Source organism: Phacochoerus africanus, chromosome 15 (genome assembly GCF_016906955.1).
Source record: "Phacochoerus africanus isolate WHEZ1 chromosome 15, ROS_Pafr_v1, whole genome shotgun sequence".
In the NCBI taxonomy this organism is placed as follows: domain Eukaryota; kingdom Metazoa; phylum Chordata; class Mammalia; order Artiodactyla; family Suidae; genus Phacochoerus; species Phacochoerus africanus.
In genome coordinates this window covers 75,662,992-75,682,527 of record NC_062558.1, presented here as the reverse complement: position 1 = coordinate 75,682,527, position 19,536 = coordinate 75,662,992, and the positions used below count along the sequence as shown (strand labels likewise).

Sequence of the window (19,536 nt, the reverse complement as noted above, 5' to 3'; positions counted from 1 at the left end):
CTGTGCGTGGTGTAGGCCGGCAGCTACAGCTCCAATTGGACCCCTAGCCTGGGAACCTCCATAAACTAGGGTGTCGGGAGCCATAAGGCTGCTCCAGTAAAGAAAGCAAAGCCACAGTCGGCACCTGCATGAGGCTTGTCTGGTTAGCAGAGCTACAGACAAGCTGAAGAAAGAAGAAGGATTGCAGAGCAGTCCCTTGAAAGACATCGGCTCCAGGAAAATAAAAATGATATCCCCTAAAAAATATGTTAATCTATTTTTCTGTGTTTATCCTTCTTTTTCTATCTTCTATTCACAGCTTTCTTACTGCTAAAGATTTGCCCTGGGTACGTAAAACACTTGAACCAAAACAGAGTGAAGTTATTTAAACAATGTAATGGAAAAAGCCTTTGTTTTGGAGTAACAATTTATGGCACCTATTTTGTAAGAGTATACAGGGGAAACTTGTGATTTCAGTCCCTTTACTTAAAAAGAAGTTTGGGGCTGGAAAAAATGTTGTTTGGCCTATAAATTGCTATTTTCTATAATAGATATATTTTTTTATCAAATAACAGTGTCACCTGTAACTTTTATCCCTTATGGAGGCATTTGCTAATTTGGGGGTATAATACTCCTTTCTATTGAAATTGGTGGTTTGGAACTTACGTAAATCAGCACAATAGGTTAAATGCTTAGCTTGCTGGCGCCAAATAAATCGTAGTTTTAAGAATGTCATGAGCCCAAGGCTTTCATGCGTTTTGTTAACTACATACACCTTTAGTTAAAGAATGTTAGGTATCATAGTTTATTACTTATTAAAGCTTTGTTCTTAATATAGAATAGAATAGCTACTGTTGTTGACCTTTTAAGAAAAATATGGTGTGAAACTTTGTTTGTAATCTTGAAGGAAAATCTAAAGTTGAAAGGAACATGTTTTAACTAACCTTTTTTTTTGTATCTCAGGTGGAGGGAACAAAAAGGGCTTTAAATCAAATGTTAATGTCAAATCTTACATGAAACCTGATTGTGATACGGTATAAAAACTGATGCTTTTCATTTAATAAATGGGGTCATCTGCAGCATGCAGCTGAGGAGTTGGCTCCAATTCTTTCTGCGCCGTTTGTAGCCCATCCTCTCCTTCGGCACTCCCTGGCTGCTGGGGCTGGACCTCGGCACTAGGGAGAATTTGGGAAGGCTGTGTCCCAAACAGATAACAGGTGAGAGTGGAGGAGAGGTGGGGGAATAGAGGGAGGGGGTCTGATAGGCAAAGGTGGACATTTTTCACTTCTTACCGTATAATTGGTTGAGTGGGTGATTTTGGAATTTTTTTTCCCTTGTGTTTCAGCATTAAGGAAAAAACCGAGGACATTTCACCTTGACCCCGATGAGCAACTCTGAGAGGGCATGTGTCCAGGAGAGGGTGAGTGGGTCCAAGAGATGCTCTTGGGGGACCCTGGATCTCCGTCGCTCCTCGGGTATGACAAGGGTCTCTGGGTTCCACACACCTGAAGAGAGGGTGGCAGGAGCCCCTCCAGTGGGCGGTCAACCCCTACCCTCTTGGCCCCAGCTAGGCCCCGGGATTGGTCCTCAGAGTTACGAAATCTGGAACCTGGAGGCCCCCTCTGCCCCCTGACTTCCTGACGGCCCCTGGACCCTCTCCGTTTCCATGTCTTTAAATGAGAAGTGTGTGGTTTACGATGGCCGTGTGGTAGAACAGCACGCATTCCACGACCCCATTGCATACAAATATATATTAATTTAAAAACTGAGGTATGCGGAGTTCCCGTTGTGGCTCAGCGGTTAACGAATCCGACTAGGAACCATGAGGTTGTGGGTTCGATCCCTGGCCTTGCTCAGTGGGTTAAGGATCTGGCGTTGCCGTGAGCTGTGGTGTAGGTTGCAGACGCAGCTCGGATCCCAGGTTGCTGTGGCTGTGGTATAGGCTGGGGGCTACAGCTCCAATTCAACCCCTAGCCTGGGAACCTCCAGATGCCGCTCCCCTAGAAATGGCAAAAAGACCAAAAAAAAAAAAAGAAAGAAAAAAAATCACAACTGAGATATGCACAGAGGAAAACCTAGAAGGCTATCTTACATGTTCAGGTGTCTCTCTGAGGAGCAGGACTGGGGGTGACATTTCTTTCCTTCTTTCCTTGATTTTTACCTACCTGACCGAAAGGAACTCACAGGGTTGCTGCTTTGGAAAAATGTGTAAGGAGCTGGGCGAATGGGAGGCCAGGAAGGAGGAGGGACGAGAGGGAGAGAGAGAGAGAGAGAGAGAGAGAGAGAGAGAGAGCGTGCGCGCGCCTGCGCACAGAAAGGAGGGAGGAAAAAGGGGGAGGGAGGGAAGGTGAGCAGGCCAGACCCCAACACATTCTCTGCCCTATGGTCTTACTCAAGAAAAAGACAATATGTGGAAGTTCCTTTGTAGCGGGTTAAGGATCTGGCGTTGCCACAGCTGTGGTGAAGGTTGCAACTGGGGCATGAGTTCAATCCCTGGCCTGGGAACTTCCACACATGATGGATGCAACAAAAAAAGAAAAAGGAGGACACAATCTCAAAAGTATGAGAGGCGTTTTTTCCCCAGGGCCACTTCTAGGGATGGCCAGGGGTGGATGGCATCTGCGCAGTCTCGGCCTTCCCCAGGCCAGCTGGCCACCCCCATCCACCCACCCCAACTCCGCAGCTATAGGTGATCTTGGTCCTGACTGAGGACCGGAAACCTAGGGGTTCGGGGCTGGATTCTGAGCCTTTCCGGGTCCCTCAGGAGGTACCTCGACAACCTGCTCTGTGTCCAGATTCACCATCAGGCTCAAAATCAGGAACAGAGCCCATGACCTACTCTTGGCACACATGGGCCAGACCACAGCAGGCTCCTGAAAAGTGTTTGTTGGACTGAATGCAAGATCTGTATCCATCATCTTTCTCAAGGGGTGACTCCACTTGTCCAAGGTCATTCAAAATCATTCAACTGGGACAGCAGAAATCATCAAGCCCTGTAAATTAACTGTACTTCAATAAAACTTAAAAACATCATTCAACTGGGGAAGGAACTGAAACCCAAGTCCCCACAGGCCTGCAGATTTTATATCCAGTATTCATTTAGTTCTGACACTAGTGGGGTGAGCACTGCTTTACAGATGGGGAAATTGAGGCTCAGGAAGATGAAGTCATTTGTCCAAAGTCAGATAACAAGTGAGAAGCTGAGCCAGACTCTAACCTAGGGCCTCTGGCGTCATAGCTATTTGGCCTGCTGAGAAAGGGGTGATTTGCCCAAGATCACACAGCGAAGGGTCAGACCCAGTCCAGAGCCAGGCCATCTTTCTTGCCAGAAAGCTGGCCCAGACCCAGCCAGGTGGAAATAGTAGGTCCAAATCTCCCTAAGATTCACACACAACTGTAGGACTGGGATGATGTGGCTTGACTGAGAACAAGAAAACAAAAGGTTTATGGAGTTCCCATCATGGCGCAGCAGAAACGAATCTGACTAGGAACCATGAGGTTGTGGGTTCAATCCCTGGCCTCCCTCTGTGAGTTAAGGATCTGGCATTACTATGAGCTAGTGGTGTAGGTCGCAGATGTGTCTGGGATATGGCATTGCTGTGGCTGTGGCGTAGGCCAGCAGCTGCAGCTCCAATTCAACCCCTAGCCTGGAAACCTCCATATGCCACTAGTGCAGCCCTTAAAAAAAAAAAAAAAAAAAAGAAAGAAAAAAAGAAAAGGTTTAAGGGCTTGAATCAGTGGAATCTAACGGTGGGTGATTCATGGTCCCTGGCTCCTTTCACTGGCCTCCATGTGTTTGAGGCTCATGTGCATTTGGTGAGATGCGGGCTTTGTTCTCTTGGGCTGAATGTTGTTCCAATCTGACCCACCTCCTTCAGTTGCTAGATGGCACCAAGCCTTTTCCTATTTCCAGGCTTCACTGTCCGAGCTGTTCCCTCTCCCAAAACTATCCTTCCCTGACTATCACCTGCTCAACTTCTGCGCCTTCTCCGTGTTCCTTTTGTGACCCCCAAGATAAATAGGACCCATCTGTCAGGAGCCTTTAGAGCACCATCCTGATCCATGGCCCCTCATCGAACTACGATTTGGGTGGAGGTGACCTTACTGTTCAGGCCTGCACCCCCCTAGATGGGAAGCCCCGTGTTGGCAGGGCTGGGTCCCTCTTGCTCATCCCCGTGTCCTCACTGACTAGCACAGGGCCCGGCACTTTGTAGGTGCTCCAACATCTTTTCTTGCTGAAATGACTGAGTGAGTGGTTTTATTAAGCACCTACTAGGGACTAGAAATTCTCTTTATGTAAGGTTTTCTCAGGTCAGGTGCAGTGGTGGTCAGAGTTGGCACCCATTACCTGTGGGTCGCTGCTGTCCAGTTCTGCAGCCTCCTCAGCCCCTTGGAGTTGAGGGATCTGGGCCGCCCCTGCCTAGAGCTGCTGTGGAAGCCAGAGAAAAGAGCCAAGCCTGCTAGTGGGGGTGCGTTGGACCTCATTCCTGTGGACGGTTCTGGAAGGTCACTCCTGCCCCAGCCTGGCTCTCCCTCGCCAGCTGTGCCAGTTGCTTGGGCATCTGGCTGGCTGTGAGGCTTCAGCAGTTTGGAAGCAGTTTGCCAGGTTAGTGCAGCAAAGGTTGTGTTCTCCTGCCCTCGTGTGGTCAGTCCTGGGATAGCAAGTGCCGGGTTTCCTTGCCTCTCTGATGCTATGCTGGAAGTGGCCGCCAGAGGGCAGATTTCTTAGCACTGTGCCACTGGATATGCTCCCCTCTCCACCCTCAGCTTTACACAAGTAGATTAGGAAAACAAAGACAAACAAACAACAACAAAATCGCACCCCCCCCCAAAAAATCCCACCAGCTCTGAGCTATAATTATTTTTTAAATTAATATATAACTGACTTTACAATATTCTTTTAGTTCAAGGTGTAAAATACAGTGACTCAATAGATCAGAAAATGATCACCAGTTATCACCTCTTGCCATACAATTTGTTACACTATTTTGACTATATTCCCTATGCTGCACATTGCATCTCATGACTTATTTATTTTATAACTGGAAGTGTGTACCTTTTAATCTCCCACAGCTATTTTCCTCATCCCCTCACCCCCTTTCTCTGGCAACCACTAGTGTTTTTCTCTGCCTCTAAGTCTGTTTCCCTTTGTTATGTTCATTTGCTTTTTTTTTTTTTTAAGGTTCTACATACAGGTGAAATCAGAAGATATTTGTCTTCCTCTGTCAGTTTTTTTTTAGTTTTTATTTTTTAATTTTTTGCCTTTTTAGGGACACGTCCGGGGCATATGGAGGTTCCCAGGCTAGGGATCGAAACAGAGCTGTAGCCACTGGCCTACGCCAGAGCCACAGCAGCATGGGATCCGAGCTGCGTCTGCAACCTACACTACAGCTCATGGCAGTGCCAGATCCTGTCTTTCGCTGTTGAGTTGCATGAGTCCTTTATATATTTTGGAAATGAAGACCATATCAGATAGCTTATTTGCAAATATCTCCTTGCATTCATTCCTTGCTTTTTGTTTTGTCAGTAGTCTCCTTGGCTTTGGAATTGCCTTTTAGTAGTCTAGTTTATCTTTGCTTTTGCTTTCACTTGCCTGAGAAGATGGATTTAAATGTATATATATATATATTTCTTAGAAATATATATATATTTCTTAGAAATATATATATATATATTTCTAAGGCTGGTGTCAAAGAGCGTACTGCCTATGTTTTCCTGTAGAAGTGTCATGGCTTCAGGTCTTCCATGTAAGTCTCTAATCTGTTTTCAGTTTATTTTGTCTGGTGCGAGAAAGCAGCCCTGTTTCATTGTTTTCATCTAATTGTCCAGTTTTGACATTACCACGTATTGAGTGGAGGCCACCTTTTCCTCATGGAGAGTCTTGCCTCCTTTTGTTGTAGCTTTATTGACCACATAAGTGTGGGTTTGGAGTTCCCTGGTGGCCCCGTGTTTAAAGTGCTATGGTGGCAATTGAATCCTTGGCCAGGGAACTTATGCATGCTGCTGGCACAGCCATAAAATGAATAATATTAAGTGTAGGGTTTTTTCTGGTTTCTCTATTCTCTTCCATAGATCTATGTGTCTGTTTTGTGCCAGTACCAAACCTTTTTTTTTTTTTTTCTGTTTTGGTCTTATTTTAGGGCCGCACCTGTGACATATGGGGGTTCCCAGGCTAGGGGTCCAATTGGAGCTGTAGCTGCTGGCCTACACCACAGCCATAGCAACACCAGATCCAAGCCATCTCTGCAACCTACACCACAGCTCAAGGCAATGCCGGATCCTTAGCCCACTGAGCGAGCCCAAGGATGGAACCTGCATTCTCATGGATGTTAGTCAGATTCGTTTCTGCTGTGCCACGATGGGAACTCCCCCAAACCTTTTTGATTACTGTAGATTTAGGATATATTTTGAAATCTGGGAGCATGCTACCTCCAGCTTTATTCTTCTGTATCAAGATTGTTTTAGGTCTTCAGGGTGTTTTGTGGTGCTGTACAAATATTAGGACTATTTGTTCTAATTCTTTTGAAAAATGCATTGGCACCCATTACCTGTGGGTCGCTGCTGTCCAGTTCTGCAGCCTCCTCAGCCCCTTGGAGTTGAGGGATCTGGGCCGCCCCTGCCTAGAGCTGCTGTGGAAGCCAGAGAAAAGAGCCAAGCCTGCTAGTGGGGGTGCGTTGGACCTCATTCCTGTGGACGGTTCTGGAAGGTCACTCCTGCCCCAGCCTGGCTCTCCCTCGCCAGCTGTGCCAGTTGCTTGGGCATCTGGCTGGCTGTGAGGCTTCAGCAGTTTGGAAGCAGTTTGCCAGGTTAGTGCAGCAAAGGTTGTGTTCTCCTGCCCTCGTGTGGTCAGTCCTGGGATAGCAAGTGCCGGGTTTCCTTGCCTCTCTGATGCTATGCTGGAAGTGGCCGCCAGAGGGCAGATTTCTTAGCACTGTGCCACTGGATATGCTCCCCTCTCCACCCTCAGCTTTACACACGTAGATTAAGAAAAAAAAAAAAACACGTTGCCGTGAGCTGTGGTGTAGGTTGCAGCCGCGACTCGGATCCCGAGTTGCTGTGGCTCTGGTGTAGGACGGCAGCTACAGCTCCGATTAGACCCCTAGCCTGGGAACCTCCATAAGCCGCGGGAGCGGCCCCAGAAATGGCACAAAGACAAACAAAAACAAAAACAAAACAAACAAACGAAAACAGCCTTGAGTTATAATTCTTTTTTTTAAATGACATATAACTGACTTACAACATTATTTTAGTTTCAGGTGTAAAATACTTGATACATTACAAAATGATCAGCAGGATAAGTATAATTACCACCTTTCACCATAGAAAGTTGTTACACTACTTTGACTATATTCCCTATGCTGCACATTACATCTCATGACTTCTTTATTTTATAGCTGGAAATCTGTACCTTCTAATTTCCTTCACCTATTTTTTCTCACTCCCTCACCCCCTCCCTCTGACAACCACCAGTGTTTTTCTCTGCCTCTGTAAGTCTGTTTCCATTTTTTTATGTTCATTTGTTTTTGTCTTCTTAAGATTCCACATATGAGTGAAATCAGGGTATTTGTCTTCCTCTGTCAGATTTATTTCCCTTAGCCAAATACCTTCTAGATCCATCTGTGTTGTTGCAAATGGCAAGATTTCATGCTTTTTACAACTGAGTAATTAATATGTAATTGTACATGCATATATATGTGTACGCAATCACATATTAATTATTCATGCACCACATTGTCTTTATACATTTATCGAGGATTCATAGGTTGCTTCCCTGTCTTTGCTCTTGTGAATAATGCTACAGTGAACATAGGGTGCATATATCTTTTCAAAGTAGTCTTTTCATTCCTTTGGATAAATATTCAGGCATGGCATTGCTGGATCTCATGGAAGTTTTATTTTTAGTTTTTTTTTTTTTGTCTTTTTAGGGCTGCACTCACTGCACATGGAAGTTCCCAGATTAGGGATCAAATCAGAGCTGCAGCTGCTGGCCTGCACCACAGCCACAGCAACGTGGGATCCAAGCTGCATCTGTGACCCACACCACAGCTCATGACAATGCTGGATCCCCAACCCACTGAGCAAGGCAAGGATTCAAACCTGAGTCCTCAAGGACACTAGTCAGGTTTGTTACCACTGAGCCACAATGGGAATTCCCATGCATCTTTTTTTTTTTTTTCCTTTCATTTTTGCCCTCCCCACAGCATATGGAGCTCCCGGGCCAGGGATCAGATCTGAGCCACGATCATGACCTAAGCTGCAGCTTCAGCAACACTGGATCTTTAAACCTGTGCCAGACCAGGAATCGAACCTGCTCCTCAGTGCTCCAAAGACGCTGCCAATCCCATTGTGCCACAGCAGGAGCTCCTGCATGTATTTTTTTTAATGTTTTCTTTTTTAAAAATGATTTTTATTTTTTTCATTATAGTTGGTTTCCAGTGTTCTACTGTACAGCAAAGTGACCCAGTCACACACACACACATATATATGTGAATATAAAATGCCTCCTCCTTGGTTTTTGTTCCTCAGGATTGTTTTGGCAATTCTGGGTCTTTTATGGTTCCATATAAATTTTTGAATTGTTTATTCTAGTTCTGTGACAAATATCATAGGCAATTTGACAGGGATTGCGTTGTATCTGTAGTTGCTTTGGGTAGTATGGGCATTTTTATGATATTAATTTTTCCAACCCAGGAGCGTGGTATATCTTTCCATTTCTTTGAATCCTTTTTAATTTCCTTGATTAACGTTTCCTAGTTCTCAGCACATAAATCTTTTACCTCCTTGGTCAATTTTAAATTTTGAGGGTGTGATTTTAAAAGGTGTTGTATTTTTATATTCCTTTTCTGATATTTCATTGTTAGTGTACAGAAATGCAACTGATTTCTGAATGTTAATCTTGTATCCTGCTACTTTGCTGAATTTGTTGTCAGTTCAAGCATTTTTGTGTGGAGTCCTTAGGGTTTTCTATATATAGTATCATGTATTCTGCATATAGTGACAATTTTGCCTCTTCTCTTGCAATTTGGATACCTTTTATTTCTTTTGTTTGTTCGATTGCTGTGGCTAGGACTTCCAATACTATGGTGAATAAGAGTGGTGAGAGTGGGCCTCCTTGTCTTATTCCAGATTTTAGCTGGAAGGCTTTCGGCTTTTCTCCATGAGTACTGTATTTGCTGTGGGTTTGTCATAAATGGCTTTGATTACGTTAAGGTATGTTCCCTCTATACCCACTTTGGTAAGAGTTTTGATCCTGAATGGATGTTGGACTTTGTCAGATGCTTTCTCTGCATCTACTGAGATGATAATGTGGTTTTTGACTTTTCTTTTGTTAGTGTGGTGTGTGATGTTGATTGATTTGTGTATGTTGAATCATCCTTGTGAACCTGGGATGAATCCCACTTGGTCAAGGTATATGATCTTTTCTATATGTTGGATTCTGTTGGCTCAAATTTTGTTGAGAATTTTTGTGTCTACATTCATCAAAGATATTGGCCTGTGATTTTCTTTTTTGGTAATATCTTTGGTTTTGGTATAAGGGTGATGGTGGCTTCATAGAATGTCTTTGGGAGTGTTCCTTCTTCTTCAACTTTTTGAAAAGTTTAAGAAGGATGGGTATAAGTTCCTCTTTGTATGTTTGGCAGAATTCACCTGTGAAGCCATCTGGTCCTGGACTTTTTTTTGCAGGGAATGTTTTTATTTCATATTCAATTTCATTTCTAGTGTTTGGTCTGTTCACTTGATCTATTTCTTCTTCATTCGGTTTTGGCAGGCTGTAAGTCTCTAGAAAGTTGTCCATTTCTTCTAGATTGCCAAATTTGTTGGCATATAATTGTTATAGTATTCTCATGGGGTTTTGTATTTCTGCAGTATCCATTGAAAGTTTTCCTTTTTCATTTCTTATTTTGTTTATTTGGGTTTTTTCTCTCCTCTTCTTGGTGAGTCTGGCCAGAGATTTGTCAATTTTGTTTACCTTTTCAAAAAACCAGCTCTTGGTTTTATTGATTTTTTTTCTACTGTTTTTTTTTTTTGAATTTCTATTTAATTGATTTCCTCTGTGATCTTTACGATTTCCTTCCTTCTGCTGACTTTAGGTTTTGTTTGTTCTTCTTGTTCTAATTCATTTAGGTGGTGGTTTAAGTTGTTGATTTGAGATTTTTCTTATTTTTTGAAGAAGGCCTATATCACTATGAATTTCCCTCTAAGCACTGCTTTGTGGCATCCCATAGGTTTTGAATGGTCGTGTCTTCATTATCATTTGTCTCGAGGTTTTGTTTTTGTTTTTGTTTTTGTTTTTTTGGTCTTTTTTTTTTTTGGCCTTTTCTAGGGCTGCTCCCGCAGCATATGGAGGCTCCAAGCCAGGGGTCTAATCGGAGCTGTAGCCACTGGCCTATGCCACAGCCACAGCAACTCGGGATCCAAGCTGTGTCTGCAACCTACACCACAGCTCACAACAACACCAGATCCTTAACCCACTGAGAAAGGCCAAGGATCAAACCCGAAACCTCATGGTTCCTAGTCAGATTTGTTAACCACTGCACCGCAACGGGAACTCCTTGAGGTATTTTTAAATTTCTTTTTTGATTTCCTCATTAACCCATTGGTTTTCTGGTAACATGTTGTTTAGTCTCCAGGTAGTCAGTTTTTTCTCATTTCTTTTCCTGTGATTGATTTCTAGTTTCATGCCATTGTGGTCAGAGAAGATACTTGAAATAATTTCTATAGTCTTAAATTTGTTAAGGTTAGTTTTGTGCCCCAGTAAGTGGTCAATCCTTGAGAATGTTCCATGTGCACTCAAAAAGAATGTATATTCTGATTTTTTTGGATGTAATATCCTGAAAATGTCAATGAAGTCTAACTTTTCTACTGGGTCATTTAGGATCTCTGTTGCCTTGTTGATTTTCTGTCTAGAGGATCTGTCCACTGATGTGAGTGAGATGTTAAAGTCTCCTACTATGATTGTATTCCCATCAATTTCTCCTTTTATGTCTGTTAGTATTTGTTGTAAGAATCTGGGTGCGCCTATATTAGGGGCATATATATTGATGATTGTAATATCCTCTTCTTGAATGGATCCCTTTATTATTAAATAGTGTCCTTCTTTGTCTTTATGGCTTTCATTTTAAAGTCTATTTTGTATGATAAGAATATTGCAACTCTTGCTTTCCTGTCTTGTCCATTGGCATGAAATATCTTTTCCCATCCCCTCACCTTCAGTCTATATGTGTCCTTTTCCCTAAGGTGAGTCTCTTGTAGACAGAGTATTGTAGGCTTTTGCTTTTTTATCCAATCTTCCACTCTTTGTCTTTTGATTGGAGCATTCAGTCCATTGACGTTTAAGGTAATTATTGATAAATATGTATTTATTGCCATTTTAAACCTTGTTTTCCAGTTGTTTCTATGTTTCTCCTTTGTTCCTATCTTTTTTTTTTTGGTTGGATGATTTCCTTTTATTTTATGCTTGTGTATTTTTCTTTTTAGTTTTTGTGAATGTAATGTTTGGTTTTGATTTGTGGTTGCCCTTCCTATATCTGCTTGCTTTAGTCTGATAGTCATATAGGCTCAAACACATTATTTTGAAAAAAGAGTCTAGATTTTCTTACCTTTCTTCCCCACATTCTATGATTTTGAAGTCCTTTTTTTTTTTAAACATCTTCATGTTTGTCCTTTTACTATTCCTTGTGTTTATCATCACTTTTACAGTAGGTTTTTTTCCCTTTTAGATCTGTATACTGACTTATTTAAGTGATTGCTTTCCAAATGTGATTTCCTCCATCCTATTTCTTCTTCTTTTTTATTTATAGAAGCCCTTTCAGTATTTCTTTTAGAATGGGTTTAGTATTGCTGTACTCTTTTATTTTATTTTGTCTTTTTGGTCTTTTTAGGGCACCCACGGCATATGGAGTTTCCCAGGCTGGGGGTCCATTTGGAGCTATAGCTGCCAGCCTATGCCAGAGCCACAGCAATGACATATCTGAGCTGCACCTGAGACCTACACCATAGCTCATGGCAACACTGAATCCTCAACCCACTGAGCAAGGCTAGGGATTGAACTTGCAACCTCATGGTTTCTAGTCAGATTTGTTTCCACTGTGCCACGATGGGAACTCCTGCTGTATCTTTTAGCTTTTGTTTGTTGGAGAAATTCTTTATTTACCCTTTTATTTTAAATGATATTCTCACTGGGTAGAGTATTATAGGCTGCAAAATTTTCCCTTTTAGAACTTTGAATATATATTGCCACTCTCTTTGGCCTGTAGTGTTTCAGTAGAGAAATCAGCTGATAGCCTTATGGAGGTTCCCTTATAATTAACATTTTGTGTTTCTCTTGCTGCCTTTAGAATCCTCTCTTTATCATTAACTTTTGCCATTTTTATTATAATATGTCTTGGTGTGGGCCTCTTTGGGGCCCTCTGTGCTTCCTGTGTCTTGATAACTGTTTCTTTTAGATTTGGAAAGTTTTTAGACATAATTTCTTCAAATATATTTCAATCCCCTTTTCTTTTCCTTCTCCTGGAATTCCTATTAAGCTTAGACCGGTCTGCTTTATATTATCCCGTAGATCTCTTATATTGCTTTCATTTTTTCATTTTGTTTTCTGTCTGCTGTCCTGATTGGGTGATTTCCATTATTCCATCTTCCAAGTCTCTAATTCATTCCTCTGCATTATTCATTCTGCTCTTTAGTGCCTTTAGCTCAGTTTGCACCTCTGCAAATGAATTTTATAATTTTTCTTGGTTCCTCCTTATATTTTCTAGTTCCTTTCTAAAGTAATCTGCATTACTGTTTATATCTACTCTTAATTCCTTCATATTCAGCCTTAATTCCTTCAGTAGTTTCACTATCTCCCTTTTGAATTCAGTGTCTATTAGACTGCAGAGGTCTGTTTCATTGTTTGCTGCTTCAGGTGACTTCTCCTATTCTTTTAACTGGGAACGGTTCCTGAGCTTCTTCATTTTGCTCATATTTTTATTTTTCTGTGAGTTCAGGGAAACCAAACTGTAGTCTTGGAGGGCTGTTTCTATGTAGGAGTGCCCCTTTTATTTTATGGGTGGTTACCATTTATTTTTGGAATGGAAGTTTGGATATTTGTTGTCTCTTTCTTTGAAATGAGCAGGCTATTATCCCCAGGATGATGCGTGTGTTTCTAGGGACAAGGAGGCAACAGGTAGAGCTAGTAGTCAGTGCCTGGTCACTGGACTCTTGACAGTAGCAAGGACCTGCAGGAAGGTGGCGCAGGCTACTCCTAGTTACAGGGCCCTGGGAAGTGGTAATGAGCCTCAGGCAGATTTAGGTGGTGCCCAGAGTATTTGGCAGTGGCAATGGCAGGGTGTGTGTGTTCCCAGGGGAGTGAGAGCAACAATGGGTGGTGTTTGGTCATAATGCCCTCCTCTGTGGTGCCCTCTGAGGTGACTGGGGCCACAAGTGGTGCCTGTTCACGGACCCCTAGTTGTGGCGGGCCATGCCAACCTCTGCAGTCAGAGAGAACTGCGGTGGTTTGCCCTCACCATCTGTAGACCATGCAAGACGCACCCCATCCCCCTTAGCCCATGCAGGAGGTGCTGCACAGGCTCTCCTAGTTGCAGGGTCCTGGGAAGTGACAGTGATCAAGCATGTGTGGGCACTGCCAAGAGCATTTGGCAGTGGCAGCAGTAGAGTGTGTGTGTTTCCAGGGGAGTGAGAGCAACAATGGGTGGTTTTCTGTTGCACTGCCCGCTTTTTGGCAGAACTCTGAGGTGACTGGGGCTACAGGTGGAGCCTGTTCACAGACCCCTAGTGGCGTCAGGCCACACCTCCCTCTGGTTTCTGAGATGACTGCTGTGGTTTGTCCTTGCTGCTTGTAGAGCATGCAAGAGGCACTGTGTCAAGCTTAGCCCCCCCACAGCCCTTAGCCCACACAAAAGGTGCCCAGCCACCCACCACCCATAGCCCACACAAGAAATGCCAGGTCTTCTGTAGCCTAAGCAAGTGGCTTCTTGCCACCCATAGCCTGTGCCAGAGGCACCCTCCCCTCTGAAAACCCTTGCATTCACAAGGAGATTCCTGTGGTGGTCTGCCCCTCCTCCTCTCACCCTCCCCAACAATGGAATCTTTCTTCTCTTGTAGGGCCACACCACCTCCTGGATTCCCTTGGTTGTGGCTTTCCTCTCCCGAGCCCGTGGTGCACCACGCCCTAGCCCCTCGGTCTGTCTCCACACAGCCAACTCTAGTCCTCTCCCTGGAACTGACCTCCAGAGCCTAAGTCTCAGCACCCAGCCCCAACCCAAGCATCTCAGGCGATGGTGTCCAGAGTGGTAAAGCAGATGATCTATGTGGCTCTCACTCTGCTTTGTCCTCCTCAGTCCAGCTGCTGTGATTTTTTCAGTGACTTTGAGGTCCCTCCATCTCGGCTGATCTCCCTGTCAGGTAGCTTCCCAGAGTGTGGGTTCTTTTGCTCTTTCGCAGCTCCCCCTCAGGAGTGCTAGTCCCATCCTGATTCCTTCTCTCTCTTTCTCTCTTTTTTCTTTTGTTCTACCCAGCTATGTAGAGTGTTTCTGGCCCTTTTTGGAGGTTTAAGTTCTTTTGCCAGTGTTCAGCAGATGTTCTGTGTGAATCATTCTACATGTAGTTGTGTTTTTTTGATGTCTCTCTTTTTATTTTTATTTTTTGTCTTTTTGCCTTTTCTTGGGCCGCTCCTGTGGCATATGGAGGTTCCCAGGCTAGGGGTCTAATCAGAGCTGTAGCTGCCAGCCTACCCCAGAGCCACATAAATTTGGGATCCGAGCAGCATCTGCGACCTACACCACAGCTCACAGCAACGCCGGATCCTTAACCCACTGAGCAAGGCCAGGGATCGAACCTGCAGCCTCATGGTTCCTAGTCAGATTTGTTAACCACTGTGCCACGACAGGAACTCCTGATGTCTTTTTTAAGTGACTTTCATTTTTTCCATTATAGGTGGTTTACAGTGTTCTGTCAATTTCTACTGTACAGCAAAGTGACTCAGTTGCACATACATATACATTCTTTTTCTCACATTATCGTCCATCATGTTCCATCATAGGTGCGTGTATCTTTTTGAATGAAAGTTTTGTGCAAAAATATGCCCAGGAGTAGAATTGCTGGATCATATGGTAGTTCTATATTTAGTTTTCTGAGGTGCCTCCATACTGTTTTCCATAGTGGTTATGCCAATTTACATTCCCACCAACAATGTAAAAGGGTCCCCTTTTCTCCATACCCTCTCTAGCATTTGTTATTTGTGGACTTATTAATGATGGCCATTCTTACAGGAGTGAGGTGGTAACTCATAGTTTTTTTTTGTTTTGTTTTTTTTGTCTTTTTGCCATTTCTTGGGCCGCTCCCACGGCACATGGAGGTTCCCAGGCTAGGAGTCCAATCAGAGCTGTAGCCGCCAGCCTATGCCAGAGCCACAGCAACGTGGGATCCCAGCTGCACCTGTGACCTACACCACAGCTCACAGCAATGCTGGATCCTTAACCCACTGAGCAAGGTTCCTAGTCGGATTTGTTAACCACTGCGCCACGACAGGAACTCCAATTCATAGTTTTGATTTGCATTTCTCTAATAATTAGTGGTGTTGAGCATTTTTTCACATTCCTGTTGGCCATCCAATGTCTTCTTTGAAGAAATGTCTATTTAGGTCTTCTGCCTATTTTTTCAATTGGTTTTTGTTGTTGTTGCTGTTGTTTGTTTTTTTTCTTTTTGTTTCTTTTTTGCTATTGAGTTGTATGGGTTGTTTCTATAGTGATATGTTGTTTCGATTGAAGAAATTCTAGCCTTACAGAGTTGTGCAGTTGGAAAAGAGAGGAGGGTTTTATTTATGTATTTATTTATTTATTTATTTTTGTCTTTTTCCCTTTTTCTAGGGCCACTCCCATGGCATATGGAGATTCCCAGGCTAGGGGTCCAATTGGAGCTACAGCCACTGGCCTACCCCAGAGCCACAGCAATGCGGGATCCAAGCCATGTCTGTGACCTACACCACAGCTCATGGCAACGCCGGATCCTTAACCTCCTGAGCGAGGCCAGGGATCGAACCCGAAACCTCATGGTTCCTAGTTGGATTTGTTAACCACTGAGCCACGATGGGAACTCCAGAGAGGAGGGTTTTAATAGCCTTTGCAGATAATTGTGGATTTTCTTTTTGATGCTAAACCAGAATTCAGCAGGTAGTAGCTTCTTAAACATTAGTGTGATGCGGATTCTGAAACTGTATTAATGAACACTTCATACTCTCTTACTTTAAATACTTGGGCCTATCTTGTACTTCAAATGAATCTTTTGGAGTTCCCTTCCTGGGGAACAAGTGAAAACGAATCTGACTAGTATTCATGAGGACTCAGGTTTGACCCCTGGCCTCAGTCAGTGGGTTAAGGATCCAGCATTGCCATGAGCTGTGGTGTAGGTCGCAGACATGGCTTGGATCTAGTGTTGCTGTGGCTGTAGTGTAGGTATGGCTGTGGCTCCAATTTGACCCTGAGCCTGGGAGCCTCCATATGCTGCAGATGTGGCCCTAAAAAGACAAAAAAAAAAAAAATTAAATGAATCTTTTACCCAGGTATGACTTTTATTTCACCATGTATTGGTCATTTGGAAATTTTTTGTTGACTGAATGGTTCAGATCTAACAAAAGATGACAGGTCATTAAGCAATGTCAATAATTGCATTCATTAACATCACCACTCATTTCATTGATAAAGCCTTGATTTATTTGCTTATGTGGCTGTGTCTGCAGCATGTGGAAGTTCCTAGGCCAGGGACTGAACCTGAACTGCAATTGCAGCTTGTGCCACAGCTATGGCAACACTGGATCTTCAACCTGCTGTGCCATTAAGTGAACTTCCAATAAAGTATTGGGAAGATGTCAAGCCCATAATGGTGGATACAAGTTTTCCAAAATTTCTGCTTTCTGCTTGAAAGCTCAAACCTCATCATTGATGAGAAATGTGGTCAATATTTTATCCTTGAAGTGACAGATTCACTTCGATCATTTTTCAAAAACTGCCAAATAGCAAGTCTGAATACCCAGTTTGTCTGTTGGTTGTTCTTACAAGTGAAAATGATGTTCCATGGACAAAAGAGGCTATTCTACTCCAATTCCAACAAGCTCACAAGTGCTTTTCCTCCACAGCTATCTACCCACATGTTCAGCCAACGTGCTTTATAGATCCTGCCAGTCTCATCACCCAGAACATTAAACGTAGTATATTTATACTCAAGGGCTGAGATTCAGTGAAAGGTATTACTTTTACTGCTTCATCCAGGGTCCTCTTAAGTGTCACTAGCCTACTCTCTCACTGCAAGTGCGTGTCTATGTAGGACGTAGTGACAACCGGCCTAGTCTGAGGCCACTTCCTTGCTTCCTGCTGAGGTGCCAGCAGTTTCATCCCCTGTGGCTTTTTCATTATCAAGTGTCATTCTGATGACATTAGCAGTGTCCTAAAAGGGTTTCAGGGATTTCAGGGGTCTATGGACCTCACTATAAAATCATCAGCCTACCCATGTAATTTTTTTTTTTTTTTGTCTTTTTGCCATTTTCTTGGGCCGCTCCTGCGGCATCTGGAGGTTCCCAGGCTAGGGGTCCAATCGGAGCTGTATCCACTGGCCTACGCCAGAGCCACAGCAACATGGGATCTGAGCCACGTCTGCGACCTACACTCCAACTCATGGCACTGCCAGATCCTTAACCCACTGAGCAAGGCCGGGAATCGAACTTGCAACCTCATGATTCCTAGTCGGATGCGTTAACCACTGAGCCCTGACGGGAACTCCCTATACATGTAATTTTTTAAAAATAGTGTAATGTTGTAGTTCCCGTCGGGGCTCAGTGGTTAACGCATCCAACTAGGAATCATGAGGTTGCAGGTTCGATCCCTGGCCTCACTCAGTGGGTTAAGGATCCGGCATTGCCGTGAGCTGTGGTGTAGGTCACAGATGCGGCTCGAATCCTGCGTGGCTATGGCTGTGGTATAGGCCGGCGGCTACGGCTCCAATTCAACGCCTAGCCTGGGAACCTCCATATGCCACTGGTATAGCCCTAAAAATACAAAAAACAAACAAACAAACAAACAAACAAAAACAAAACCAAAACAAAAAAAAAGAGAGAAAGAAAGAAAAGGAAGGAAGGAAGGAAGCTCTGAAAACTCTCCTGAGGAGGTTGGGGGAGGCCAGCATATACGTGATTTTGACGAAGGGCTACATCAAGGACACATCTTGGTAAAAGATATTGCTATTCGTAAGGAGCAGCTATCTTAGTTAATGGTTTTAGTGGTTTTCTAAGGATGAGATGATGCAAGACACTGGGTTCACAAAATTTTCTCCTGAAAATATCTCCATCTATGGAAATAGTTAGATATTTTCTGTCCAGTTCTGACCAATTCTGTCAGTTTTCCCTGAGCACAAGGTGTCTCATCTGGACCTTCACCCTGAATTCCTTTTGGGGTACATTGTAGGCCAGCCACTGGCAGTGGCTCAGGACTGGGTCTGGGTGCTTGGGGAGCAACATTCTTTGTTTTGCAGATCTCGGAACACAGGCCGGCTCCTAGGGAGAGAGCGGCCCAGCGTTCCGACGCCTGGCTCCTGGCCAGCGACGAAAGAAGCAGCTTGAAAAGCTTCCCCTTCAGGAACTGGCGTCCCTGGGAGGTGGAAATGGAGAGTTCAGGGCAAGAGGCACCAGGGATTGAGGAAGAATCACCTGGGGGTGAGGAAGAGGAATGGGTTGCGGAGGCAGGAGGGAGGGAAGGGGGCTGAAGAGAGGGAGGCAGGATTCAGGGCTGGAGATGGGCCTACATCACACCCCCTCCCCCAGGAACATAACCTCCATGTGAGGACAGAACAAGAAGCCATCACACGGGAAGTGCACAGGCCCTAAAATGTCTAAAGTCCTGGATCCACAGGGTTGCTTAAACTAGCCTGCTTGACCATAGTACAGACAGAGGAACCGAGGCCTAGAGCCCAATGTGGCTTTTCCCAGGGCAAGGCCAGCCATTGCCTTTGCAGAATTTCTTATTTGGGGCATTGTCTTGTGGTGCAGCAGGTTAAGGATCTGGTGTTGTCACTGCTATGGTTTGGGCTGCTGCTAGGGCTCAGGTTGGATCCCTGGCCCGGGAATTTCCACATGCCACAGGCCAAAAGAAAAAAAAAAAAAAAGAATTTTTGTCTATAGCACCTGACAGTTCCTGACTCCAAAAATCCTTCCTCTGCTGTGCTCAACAATGCTCCACTGCTATGCATTTCTTTAGCTTCAAGCAGAAATCTTGGTTTTGGGAATTTCCATTGTGGCTCAGCAGTAACGAATCTGATGAGTATCCATGAGGATGCAGCAGGGACAGCTCTTATTCGCCCGTAGCCTGGGAACTTCCATATGCTGTGGGTAAGCCCCCCTCAAAGAAAGAAAGAAAGAAAGAAGGAAGGAAGGAAGGAAGGAAAGAAAGAAAGAAAAGAAAGAAAGAAAGAAAGAAAATCCTGGTGTCAAAGGAACTCAATGGAGCTGGGTATGGACACATCAAAGGCTCAGCTGAGTGACCCAACAGGAAATTGGCCCAAATTCTTCATGTA

The 19,536-nt window shown here is 44.0% G+C and overlaps 1 long non-coding RNA gene across 2 annotated transcripts in view; it reads left to right on the top strand.

The window, feature by feature from the left end:
* Window positions 1-1,102: 1,102 nt before the first annotated feature.
* Window positions 1,103-19,536, top strand: part of LOC125116520 (uncharacterized) — a 45,812-nt gene continuing 27,378 nt past the window's right edge. For both annotated transcript variants that reach the window (XR_007132358.1, XR_007132359.1), the window contains exons 1-2: window positions 1,103-1,196; window positions 1,325-1,399. This is a non-coding gene — a long non-coding RNA (uncharacterized LOC125116520). The remainder of the gene's footprint in view (window positions 1,197-1,324; window positions 1,400-19,536) is intronic.